The 12,586-nt window shown below is 40.0% G+C and overlaps 1 protein-coding gene across 6 annotated transcripts in view; it reads right to left on the bottom strand.

The window, feature by feature from the left end:
* The window catches only part of LOC125766968 (protein O-mannosyl-transferase Tmtc3), a 169,060-nt gene that overhangs the window by 26,971 nt on the left and 129,503 nt on the right, over positions 1-12,586 (bottom strand). The window lies entirely within an intron of this gene.

Here is a 12,586-nt window from a genome sequence, read left to right as displayed (position 1 = left end):
GTGCATTGGATTTTGAAGGAGTTGCGGACACAATGTCCGTGCAAGCTGGCGAACACAATGAACACACTCGACGATAACCAACCTTGATGAAGAAATAATGGATCCTTGGGACAAACAGTATTGTGCGATGCGCACCCAGGCAACTGCAGAACTCTGCCCTTGGGATGAAATGAATATCACACAGCGGTGCGGTACCGTTACGCTGCGAGGACAGAACATATTTGGAAGGTGTAGGAAAAAAAACGCAGATGGGTTCAGGGACGCCAAGAGAATAACTCTATTAGCAGTGACTCATTCGACTAATGGAATTGTGTGATACGGGTTTCGTAAAGCCCCGTTGAGTTACATCCGGTAAAATAGAATGTACCCGGGGTTTTTTTTTCGCTCTCCACAAAAGTTTCTCAGTTGTCTTTTTTTTTGCTTTCTCCAATAGAATGACAACCTTAAGCGGGTACTCAACCTAACACACACACACCCTGATGAGCAGTTACTTTGTTTTGCAATGTTTTGCTGTATCCTTTCGTATATCTCACCGGTGGCTTGTTACATTGCATCATTTAGGGGTAATGTAACACGCCTGTGGATGATGAAGGAAGGTAAGGCTCGAGCCATGCATCGTAAAGGAGACAAAATGGACAACCGAGCACATAACCGCCGACGGTTTGCGTGAACCCTTTTTGGCATCATCTTTGGCAAACGAACAAGGTGTACACATGGCAAAGGTAAAAATGTCTATAAAACGTGCCAATGGAGCACTAAATCACATACACCCTTAAACTGGCACATACATACGTGGGCAGCGACGCACGGCGTTGCCTTCCATGGCTCGGGATGATGTGAATGAATTGTGGCGCATTTGTCTTTCCTGCGTTCCACACACACGCGCGCAACATGGCATCCATACGGTGTACCATAATCTTACCAGATTATTTAATGCGCTCACGACGCGTTAAAGCACTGCCGAATGTTGCCCCTCACACCCCGTTCGGAGATATAAGCAAGTCGGTTGTTTTTGTTTCTTTGCCCAACCAGGGGCAAAGTTTTTCTTTTTAACTCTCCACCGTAAGCACACATTAGCTGGCAGCTTCCGGCAATGGGGAGCTTACTACACGCCCCGACATCATTATCATCAGCGCGCAAACGAGCTCACTTAAGGCTCGTAAACTATCTGTTTATGCTTTTGCAAATGGACCCGTTGCGGTTGTTTACCGGGAAGCTGATGAATGGGTGGGTAAATTTGACTTCCCTTTTTTTTGGCTCACCCTCTATCCCTCTCGCTTTCTCTTTCCCGCCCTGTGGGAATGATGTTGACTAAGTAGCGACGCATGCAGTCATTAGAAAGAAAGGAAACGATTTATCGCAGCCATGTGAAGAATCTTCAGGATCATCTTTAACAGTTTTACGCCGTGCTGCATCACGTCATACAGCGTGTGATGATGCTGTGTATCTGATGTAGTGTAATAAATTAGTCCCCATTTACTAAAAGTGAGCATTAGGCAGTATTTTCTGTATTTAAAAACCAACAAAATGTTTCTCGTAACATTTATTTACCAGCGCAGCAGAATCGTATCGTATCAGGATGTCTAAAAATCCCTTCAGTAAAATCGCACCTGCATTATCACACCTTCTTTTCGACTCGTCTCGTCTGCCTTTAAATGTGGCACTTCCGTGTGGCATAAATTATGATCCTTAAAAGCAGAGCGGGGTCCCGTCATGAGTGGATTCCGAAACAAAATAAAAAATCTCTTCAAAAGCCACAATTCCGTTAGTCGTTTCCTTCTCATCGCACAGTGTGCAAAGCAAATAATAGAAAATGGAAAAAAATGTGTTAGCATAAATTCTAACCAAGAATATATAACATTTTAATATCAAAAAATGTTAGAAGATCTTGTTGCTAATCAAAAAATCTAAGAACTTCGTTAATTAAATAATTGTTTATGTTTATTTTAACCTAATCACTAAGAAATATATAACACATGCTTTAGGAGATGTAACGAGGCCGTCCAGACCGAGCAAAAAACAAAACACCATTTATTTGGTTTAACAAAGAGTTGATTCGCAAATAAATAAACATTTGTTGTATCTTATTGTAAATAAATATTATACATAAAAATCTTTTTCTATGTTCTTCTGTTTGCAAACTTTACTTTACAACCATTCTAATATTATTTATCAGATTTTATTTCACAAAATTGCCCACAAACTATAAAATTGCAAATGTCTACAAAACATGTGTAACTTAATCATTGTGAATAAAAAAAAAGATTAATTTAAATATTTCATTTGATTTTAAGCTTGTTCTTTTTACAAAACAAGATCGTTAAAATTAGATAAGATAAAGCCATCAAATTCTGAATTTATACAAGTTTCGTATGGTACCATAAATTAATTTTTTTTGCTAATATATTTTTTTATTTTTTTGGCCATTTGTCCTGCCAAACACCCGATGTGCAACTGGTCCTGTGAGCTGATTTGCTTGTGATCTTTTTTTTTTTGCTTGTTAGTTCGCTTTGTTAGGTCTGGGGGTTTGTTTCAAATTTTTAGCCTCACTGGTAAACGTTAGTGCAGTGGCATGCGCTTTGAACAAACGGCGGTGGCTTTCGATGGGGTATACACTTCGATATACTTTTCTTTTCTCACCACAGCGCCAAGGGTATGATGGTGTCGATTATGGGGCGAATTTTCATCGGGAAACAGAGATCCACCTCTCTCGGTGGTGTGCTTGTGGTGATTGCTGATGATTATGCTTACCGAAATTGCAACAAGGGAGAAAACCAAGCATAGTGGTTGGTGGTGGTAGTGGTGTAGGTTTTACCAGCGCGAGCATAAATAGTTTGCAGTGGGAAAAGTCCACCTATGCGCTGAAGCGCGCGGTGGATGTATGAGGTGCGCCGAAAGGGGATTTATTCCACCCATGCTGAGTTGCAACACCATCGGCCTGGTGTAGGGATTGTTTTCGTGAAAAGTTTTACCATTTGCAGCTGGATGGTGGAACGTTTCCGCTACATTCGATAAAGCAAATATGTGCCCCGGGAAGGTCGGTAAGGATGAGGCTTGTGCGCTCTGATCGATAGTTTTGTCGGATGGTATAGCGTTACTTATTTTCACACACCGCAGGTGCACAAAGCATTTTGCGATTGTTTTTCGTTACGATCGAGGTTTTTCGCCGTGTACACACATATATCACAACCACTGAGGCACCACTATCAACGGCATCATAAACCATTCGCATAAAATCACGTCCTACCGTAAACCCGAATGCATTCGTGGTAAATGGTCCTACCCATAGAAAGGGTATGTATCAGGTGCGATGGAAAAATTAAACATTCTCTTGCATTCTAATGCAAACGACGTTGTGCTGCATCCGCTCGTATCCTTCACCTACTACTACGCCTGATCGCTTGCAGGCCGGAGAGGAAAGGTAGGAAAATAATCATCCCATTCGCTACGATATTATCCTGGGATAGGTGAAATAGAGCTTTCATACTTTACACTTGGCAGCAGAAAAGCGATTGCCTATTGCCGGTAATGATTAGGGTTTAATTTTCCACGCTGCTACTTACGCTCGGGTGAGCGTAAATTTGTAAAATAAATTGTACAGCAAGTTTGCGTAGCGCGCATGTGTATAAGCGGCTTGGCACTTATTTGACGCACGAAGGCGCCTCTTTCGATCAGCTTACATGGATTGCACATATTGGCTTTTTACACCGATCAGCGAATGAAATTATGTTTGAACATTTTGCATGTTTGTTTTTAGCTTAGTTTTCAATTTATGTTTAAATAGCTGAAAGAATTAAATTCAAGAATGTAACGGTAGGAATTCCTTCACGCTATTTTGCTTTATTCTTTCTTTGTTGTTTAGTGGATACAAACTAAAAGAAATATATTGTGCGGACTAACGATAGATGGATGACATCCAGCCATTAGCCACTTTGGTTGTAAAAATTTGATCGTCTCAGTTTCAGCATATATCTTTAATAGGTTGCTTTAAACGGCCATATTACCCAGTGGTTAGTCAACGGATTCGAAGGTATCCATTCCCAAAAAAAGGGATCGCTCAAGCGTTTTAAGTTATAGTGACGACACTTTGCGCTCAGTTGAAGGTGTTTGAGCTTATGCTTATGCTTATGCAATTCAGAACGGGCAGCGGCAACTTATTAACTAGAGACCCTGAGTGCAAATCTCACAAATTCGTTTCAAATCTGGAGCCATCGCAGCGGAATAATACTCTCAAAAGGCTTCCCTGGGTATGTTTCGATGTTGTCAACGATGTTTACCTAGTTTAAGTAACTCTTTGTTGTATACATTTATTTTATCCACTCCCAACCCGAAATAAGAAAGCTCAGGGGCTTGAGGCAATACACTGGAAGGCCGAATATCTGTGCTCTTCGGGAGCAGATCCTGGACGATAATAAGTTAATGTTACAAAATAAATATTTTATTATAAGAGGTAATATGTCAAAGCGCCTTTGAAGCTGTCAATTTTTGTCAAAGCACGGATAATCCGGCGGCCACATAAAGAAAAGGCACACATTAAATAAAGATTAGTTAGATCTGTTCACGAGGAAAAAAAAATTCACGTGGACGCATGTATGTCAGATAAATTTCTTCTTAATAAACGAAAATCAAACATTTTTATTTATATTACTATAATTTTTATATTAAATTAGAAACCCAAAAAAACACTGAATGACATTTATTATAGATGTTGATAATTTCACTCAATCATAACAAAATATTTCTACTAAAAATTCTGCGCACTGGAATGTTGAATTTTTTTTTTATTCATAAAGAACGGCCTGGCCGTATTGCTAATGGAATGTTGAAATATAATATTACAATTACTAAAATTTCCTTCGTTAAAAGTTGCAATAGGTATAAAAGAAAAAAACATCCCATTGCTGTAAATTTTCCAATCAAAATGATTGGACGTAACCCACGGCGGTTTCCCCTTTTGCTTTAAGTGTTCTTTCTAAATCGTCACAAGACCTATTCAATCCACCTGGCGATGGGGGCCATCCCCCTTAAGCGATGTGGGGCGTATGCATTGCATTGTCGGTTGATATTGCGTCCCAATGCTTTGTTACACTCGCTAGCTTTGAGGTGCGGCGCAACAATTGCTTTTTCAGTCGAGGTGTAATAAAGGACACCAATATTTCCGTGCGAAAACCGTCGGTAGCACGGTAGCATTTTCCCTTGGGCATGGTTTTCCTTTTGCATCAAAGAAACCTTTCTTGTTACGAGAGCACGTAACCACCACCCGTGGTTGGAATGTCCGTAGCAAAAGTGTACCGTTTCGGTCCTCGAAGCGGAGTAAATATTTGAAATATGCATAACCCAAGAACAATTCCAAATAAGCTGGTATCGTTCGTCGATACATCATGCACCAACCTGAGGCGTGGAGACGCATTCAAGAGTTGTAAAGATATATTTTATATTAGTAAACTTTTCAACTTTAACAGTAACAATTCAACATAGAAATGGTTGGTAAAAGAAACTCAAACAAGGTGTCCTATTGTGATTCGTTTATGCTAGCGCTTTTATTATGTTAGTCCCAAAGGGCAATGCAATAATAATTCTGCTTATGGACGATTGGTTTTGAGCGCTTTGAAAGATGCTGACAGAAAGCTACGAGAACTGTCCTTCGATTGGCTTTTCTTCATCGTCAATCGATTTATTTTTACATCTTTTCTTCCTGCACTTCGATCATCTTGGAACGAATTGAGGTGAAGAGCAGCAATGGGACATACATTTTTGATATCGTGATTTGAATTTATGCTCTGAAGTGCTATCGAGTTTATATGTGCATAAACAGGTATGCGTTGGGGTTTTTTTTCTATCCAGCTTTGATACGTTTCATCAGCGCTAGAGATCGCAATATAGAAGCTGAATAATACTTTATTGTGATTGATTCCTTTCGCCAGCAAAGCATGATTGATTCGGAAACGATTGTGAGGGGAAGCACAAGGGTAAGCGACCTCTAATAATATGCGCAGCATAATAAATAAATGAATGTATATAAAAATGAATTGCTCTTCAAGGTAACATGAACGTAAAATGCTTTCATTGAATTAAATATTTATGACGAGTTTTAAAAAATCGTCACACACATGACAATATGATTTGGAAGATAAAAAGATAAAAAAGGCACGCGAATAAAAACTGTGGTTCATCACACTATCAATCATTCAAACGAGTACAAGCAGGCAAGATGAAACGTAACATTTTAAACATAAAGGATAAGCGCAGCAACAACAAAAAAATAAATCTTTCCTTTAATTGACACAAATAGCAAAACATCCGCAAACGTGCTGTTGTGGATATGAGAAAGGAGGAAATAAAATTAAAAAAAAACGAACAAACCAACATGGCAACATAGACTGCACGTTGTGTACCATTAATCATATGCACCGATTGTTGCTTGGTACAGAAATTAATTTTACCTTCGTTTCATTTATCATAGTTTAAAATGAGTTCCCGTGCAGTACCCGCCGCTCGCCATTACCAGGACGCGCCGGCAGGAAAACTTCACTATCAGCCGTTCATTAGTTTCAATTACACACAAAACCGTGCTGCAAACGATTGTAAAACCGTAGTGTCTGTGCGGCATAACTCCCCAGACCACGTTCCACGCACAACCACTGTGGGGGTGTGTGAGTGTAACTTTTGAAGCCGACTGAAATGGCGGTTTTTTTTCGGGCCTCCCCACCCCGTTTGACATGACGCGTAAGGTACGACGGATGGCGGCCATGCTTGGTGCATAATTTATGCGGCTCGGCTTTTTGAGGTAGCGATTGTAAAACTTCATCAACCAGCGAACCGGCAACGGCAGCTGTCGGTTGGATGTTTTATATGCGTGCGTAATACACAACCTGGCGGCGGTGGCAGTTCGTCAGATACGTCAGGGACGTCGAGATAATTGTATGCCAAAAAGTGTGCCTGTAATCCATGCGTGTGTTGTGTGTGCGTGGTGAAAAGTTCGCCGTTGGAAATAAGGCGCAAAGGAAAAACATATGTAATTATCGGTTCATAGCGGGCGCCCGTATGGGTGCGATGAGAGAAACAGAGGGAGAGAAGAAGAGAGAAGGGGAATCAGTATATTGCTGTTCATCTCAACCACATCAGCTTATACCGCTGTTGTCCTTCAATCCCCCCCCCCCCCCCCCCCCAACTCCACGTTTTATTTGCAAAACGTTTTTCATGTTTCGGTGTGGAAAGTTTGTTAAAAATTCATTACATTTTGATTTATGCTTACCGCGACGCGAAACTTTTGTCAGCATTGTATGGTGAATGCTTTTTGTAACAGGCGGCCAGATGCTGCTGGCAGAGTTGTGCGCTGTGACAAGATGAAACTGATTTTTGATGCTGTTTCAATGCTGTGTATCTTCGATATACGGTGGCGGGATTTAGTGCGCGACAGATATGTAATTCTGCAAGCGTATTTCACTGTGATATTTCATTATTTGATATTTGTTTGATATCTGAATAGATAGTGAATTAATTAGAAAAAAATAAATAGTAAAATTAGAAGTAAAAAAAATTAGATCAATCGTAATCAAATTTTAATAGAGCCGTGTTTAACACTAGAACTACCGGAATTGACACTAAATTTTCATCCCCCCAATTTTCTATTTAGTTAAAAAAAAATATAAATGAAATTTCGCAAGAATCTATAACAAATTATTTGACAATTTTCATCATTTCACTAACTGACTGACGTGAATTTAATCAGAATCTAATATTTAAAATCATAAAAACCCTATTTTTTTCAAGAGTCTAAGTGTTTATGATATTTTACCCATTTTGCAAAAGCACACCTATTTCCGGAATATTTTAATCGCATTCCCATGATTAAAAATAAAATACTTTCTCTTTATTTATTCCCTGTAGAATGGTCTAAGCTGGAATGGACAATACTGTAAAACTGCACCCGTTAGAGATGTACAGTCTGCCGCGGAATTTTAACTGGTAAAGCAAGTTTTTAACACGCCTCACAAGAGACGAGCAAATCAATTCGACGAATCGTCTTGTGGTTGTGTTTACTGTCCATGCTAGCAAATAATTTGCCGCTTGGCAGATGGGACGAATATTTATTGTTTACTGCACATCCGTCATAATGCATTTCGTGGAATATTGTGCGAAATAATGTACAGGCAAAATGAAAACGGTACATAACGTTGTACCAACCATTCGGTTAAATCCGTGTTTAATTACATTCAGTTTTGTGAGTAATCTGAACCGAACAAAACGAATGAAAATGGGAATTATGTAAGCTTGAAATAGATGGATATGAAATTTTAAGTAAATGTGAACGACTTATAAGTATTTTTCTAGTGAAAGCAGTTTTAACTTGCAAATGCATTAACATGATAGGTTTACAATGAATGTGATTGATTATTTATAATATGTAAGCCAAAGATAGAGAAACATTAAAAGAATATTAAATTTATGATTTCTACACGACATATCAAGAAAAATGCCAAAGTCTCTCAATGGCTCCATAAAGCCACTAAAAACAAACATGAGTACAGTAAATGTTTAAAGCAATGAAATAATAACATAATACAACTTGAACCTAATAGCGCCTCAGGTGTACTGGGAAATCCGGAATGCATTCATGAATCCACTCCGACTCCGACGTATAGATATCGGATTCAACTAAGGAAAAAATCCGGAGTTGATTCCAAATTATTTCATAGTTCATTACGGATTACTCCGGAGTAATCTCCGATTTTAACACCGGATTCAACTTCGGTTAGTGAGCGGGCGCAGTAAGTTGAACTGTTTTTTACAAACTCTTATATTGCGTTTCCAACCCCTCGCATCTCCTCAACCCAGTTAACAACAATGCCGGTGTAATTTCGGAGACAATTCCGGAATGTCTCGGAGTCGGATCCTACTCCGGGAAAATTGAGGATTTACCCATCACTAATTTACAGTAGGCTAGCACAGGTGTGGTAAGATATGTCATACGAATTGCATACTTTCAGGCAAATAAATTTCAAAAAGATGAATTCTGTTTTCCATTCATTAACTAAAGTTAATTACACAGTTTGGTCATTTCCTGAAGAGACCTCAACTCACAAAACATAAATTGGGCAAGAGCTAAGAGTTGCGATAATCATTAGGATTAAAATGCATTAAATTTGACTTCAAGGAGACAAAATGTATGGCAAAATACAGAACAGAGATTACGAGCTGTGAAGAACACTCCATGATTGTACAAAAGCTTAAACTGATTTCGGATAGCTTCAGCTCATAATGGCAGAAAACGAGCTCTCAATTAAATTAGACGATTTTCTTGAATTAACTCTCGCGTTTTCCTTACAATAATGCACATAATTACGAGGTGTACGAATAAATAACTCTTATTTTACCAAACATTCTAATTATAAAAAATATATATATAAGTCCGAACTCAGTTGTATTTAAATTCTTGTAAAATTTTGGCCGATTAAATGTTGATGCCAAAACTGAATCCGAATGAAACATTATCTAACCAGGCGTCAAACCAGGTGCGAAAAGTTATTCACGTCAAACAACAGAATAAAATCCATTCGCTGTTATTTTGCTTTTATTTTCACCGAAACAACAACGCAAAGAACTGTACGTACGGTAAGGGTTATGGAAAAAAAACGATTGTGGTGTATTGGGGCACAATCTATCTTGCCATCCTGGTTTTTTTTCTCCCTTCTCCCCCGAGACAGTATGCAAGGCAAACGAAAGGATGACATATGGCAGAAAAGTTAGCTTACAATGTCTCCCGAAGGACGGAACCATTTCACCATCCCGCGGATTACCCCTAGCATTCTGTGCAGATAAGGAGAAGAAGCACCCGTTTCTTATTTTTACCATCCAAAAAGGGGTTTGCATTAGCACAAAACTCAGTTGTTTGGGTTGTTGTGTAGCTGTGCATTTTTATTATTTTTTTTCTTCTTGAAGCAAAGTAAAACTCACAACAGAGGATTTTCCATGTTACGCCACGTTCGGGAGAAGGGTGGCTCTAGTGAAAAAAAATGTATTCAGAGGGGTGTGTGTGTGTCAAAGTTTGAAAATGTTTCCAAAAAAAAGGAGGAAAAAAGATTCCATCTGGAATAAAATTTTATAGATAATTTTTCCTTCTTATTTTCAGCAAAAAAAAAACTCTCTCCGCCATATTACGATGTTAGCAATCGGAAGGTGGAAGAGTTGGTGTGTTACTTTAGTGGGTAACACCGAGGTAACAAAAGGTTAGCAGCGAAGTGCATACATCGAAGGGCAAGCAAAATGCCGCATCTTCCAGCGGAATGATATCCTTTAAACACCCATTCATAGTGACAAAAGCACAAGGAAAGGAGAGGTACGAGACCTGCATATACTTTATCAGATAGTAACTTTTCGCGTCAACCATCCCCCAACGGTCCCGTTAGATGTGATACATGCGGAGTGTGTGCTTGATAGTAAGACAACCCTTTCGACAAAAGAGATCTGAAGCAAAAATGGAAAGGAAAATTTCGCGACCCACTCACAACGTGAAGGATTGTAAAACCTTCAACGATGGAAAGAAAATTATTCTCTTCCTCTCTCTCTCTCTCTCTCTCTCTCTCTCTCTCTCTCTCTCTCTCTCTCTCTCTTTCCTTGTTTTCTCGTTGGAATGGTACAATGCTCCACATTCGAAAGACACTTGGGTGAAAAAAGTTTTCCAACATTTCATTTCCCAGTGACCAACATTCGGGTTTCGGCAAAGTGGCACAAAAACGTGGCACCGTACGTGAAGAGAAGCGATGAAACGATGAAGCGAGGATCGCAGTCCCATATGCATAACGGGGATACGTTGTCTTTCGTTTTCAATATCGCACTTTACCCAACGCTTTTGGGAAGGATTTATTATGCATGGATATCAAGGACATGCGTGGCTTACCTACCGCGAAGGGGGGTGGGTGAGTAAGGATATCCATGCACCCGCTAGAATGGTACCGGAGGGCCAGATTTATAACCTCCCGGTGGTTGAACGGCAATAGATGGGTTTGCTGCTTTGCTACGAGTGTAGCTTTAATATGTTCATCGACACCGGCTTCGATGGTGTCTGAACCCAAAGGCTAGGGACACGTTGTTATCGTGCCCTTTGCGTTCGTGTTGCTAGGGTTCGGGTTCAGAAAATTCCACTTTATGCGAGCCTAGTGGTTTGATGCTGGGTGACCTCCGTGATCACGGTTCGTTTGAACTTTGCACCAAACGAACCAAACCAAATCAGAAAAAAAAATGGAACTGAGCGGGCTTTGGTCGTCGCTCGTCGGTGGCTGTGTGTGTCCCGGCTAAAAATAGCGTAGTAAAATCGGTTTGCGTATAATTTATGGACAAACTTTTTTTGTTACTTCACAGTATTGGAGAGCATGCTTTTTGTAGCCCTTTTTGCGCCCAATACAGTCTTACTGTATGGTTCGAGTCTGGATCTCTCTAACACGATTACCGAAAGTTCTAACTCCGCTTGAAGTCTCTCCCAGCCCCCTGCCCCCCTTGAACTCGTGTGCTTTTTGGTGGTAAAGAATAAAGCCAACGAAATAGTTTATCAACCGAACAGATGGATATTGGAGGGAAAAATGGAGGGAAGATTGAGACCCAAGAAACATGAAATTGGTTTATCGCGATTTTGCAAACCTACCGTAAATGGGGGGGTTGATTTATCGTTCGCCTATTTGTCGTTCAGACTTTTAGCACGAGACGTGTGTTTGTGTGATTTTGAGAAGGTTTTTTTATGATTCGAATAATTGGAGCACTTTTTCCCTATGTTATTCGAACGAAGCCGGCAGTACACGAAGTGAATGATTTAACCCAAGAAATTGCCATTTTCGTCGTTAACTTCATTTGATTATACGCTCATACTTTAGTTTTTTTTCGCCCTCTTTCCCAACCTGCAAATAACTTTTCTCGTTATTGTTATGATTTGTTTCACGATATTGCTGAAAGTCATCCAGCATCAGTGGTGCGTTGCAGAAGAAAACTGAATATTTCTGCCAATGCTACACATATCGGAAAAGTCGGTTACATGGAAAAGTCGACATCACGGATCGAAGGTAAAGAAAATATATGTTTTACAATATCCGACCCCCCGAGTGAAGCAGTGATGCGTCGGACTAAAGTAAACAGTGCCGAAAATTCTACTTGGACGATCTGCTCCACCACACAGCCTGTTTGGCACAGCAAAACCCGGAGACAACCCGGAGTTGACAGTGGTATTGTTTTTGGCAGAGCAACCGAACGAAAATGGGGACAACATTACTCGAAGGGTGCGCAAGACGCTCGAACGGATATGTACACAACATTATGCTCCATGTGTTACGATTCGCATGTGTAGCTACAGCCCCGTCGGGCTAGATTGTGTATCGGTCCTGCTAGTTGTTTCGTTGTTGTTTCATTAGAATGAAATATGCGTTGTCGTTGTAGTCGTCATTGTTGCTTCGTCGACTTCATCTTTGTCGGAATGGTACCCGTAAGGGGCCTTACGCTCGAACGTGTTTGCATCGTAAGAAAACTAATCTCACTGTACCCCAAATACCATCTTACGACGGTTTGAGACAGAATAAAGCGGTGGAAAATGTTGTGAGGC

This window comes from Anopheles funestus, chromosome 3RL (assembly GCF_943734845.2).
Source record: "Anopheles funestus chromosome 3RL, idAnoFuneDA-416_04, whole genome shotgun sequence".
Lineage (NCBI taxonomy): Eukaryota > Metazoa > Arthropoda > Insecta > Diptera > Culicidae > Anopheles > Anopheles funestus.
This window is presented reverse-complemented; position numbering and strand designations above follow the sequence as displayed.